At 62.9% G+C, this 958-nt stretch overlaps 1 protein-coding gene across 1 annotated transcript in view; it reads left to right on the top strand.

Moving 5' to 3' along the window:
* The window catches only part of LOC121676817 (skin secretory protein xP2-like), a 34670-nt gene that overhangs the window by 1518 nt on the left and 32194 nt on the right, over window positions 1-958 (top strand). The gene's annotated exons all lie outside the window — the stretch shown is intronic.

Genomic DNA, 958 nt, shown 5'->3' with positions numbered 1-958 from the left:
AGCCCAGGGCAGGAATGGGAATGGGAAAGGCTGGGAAAAGCTGGGAAAAGCTGGGAAAAGCTCCGAGCCGTGCCGGCCACGGGCGGTGCAGGAGCAGCTGTGCCTCAGGGCTGGCTCGTTGTGACAGCCGCAGGAAAAATCCCGTGGGAATGTGGCTGAGCCGGGACCCCCTGGCGCCGTGGGGTTTTCCCGGAGCCTCTGGAAGCGCTGGCTGTGCCCGGCTCCGGCGGCACTGGCGGCACTGGCGGCACTGGTGGCACTGGGGCAGCGTTTTGGGGCTGAAAAGGAGGGGACGGAGGTGCCGTGGGGTGGGAGGTGACGAAGGACAAACGTCGGGATCCTCCGGGGTTATCCCGGTTTTTCCTCCGGGGTTATCCCGGTTTTTCCTTAGGCTTTGTCCCAGTTTCTGCCCCAACCTCTTCCTGTGGCCTCGGAGCTCCTCTGTTCCCACAGGGCCTGGCAAAGATCCCGATCCCAATCTCGATCTCGATCCCGATCCCGATCCCAAACCAGCCCCGGGAGCTGCTGCTCCCCCCCGGAGCGCGTCCCCAGCGCTCGCAGGGATTTGGGATTCCCGCTCCTGTCCCGGTCCCCAGGCTGATCCCATCCCAGGGGTGAGCCGGGAATTCCCACAGGGACACCCCCGGAGGTCCCGGCCCCTTCCCTGCTCCAGGCTTCGGGATGGAATCCTGGAAAACAGGGATGGAACAAAGGAACGGAAATTCCAGGGGGACTTTTCCTGGCTTTTCCCAGCTCCAGCTTCATCCCAGGCCTTTCCAAGCCATTCCAGGCCATTCCCAAATGTTCCTGGCTGTTCCCATCCATTCCCATCCATTCCCATCCATTCCCGGCCATTCCCAGCCCATTCCCAGCCCATTCCCATCCCATTCCCATCCCATTCCCATCCCATTCCCAGCCCATTCCCAGCCCATTCCCAGCCCATTCCCGGCCATTCCCA

This window comes from Corvus kubaryi, unplaced genomic scaffold (genome assembly GCF_017639235.1).
Source record: "Corvus kubaryi isolate FWS band 111438036 unplaced genomic scaffold, C.kubaryi_AGA036_p1.0 135, whole genome shotgun sequence".
NCBI lineage: Eukaryota > Metazoa > Chordata > Aves > Passeriformes > Corvidae > Corvus > Corvus kubaryi.
This window is presented reverse-complemented; position numbering and strand designations above follow the sequence as displayed.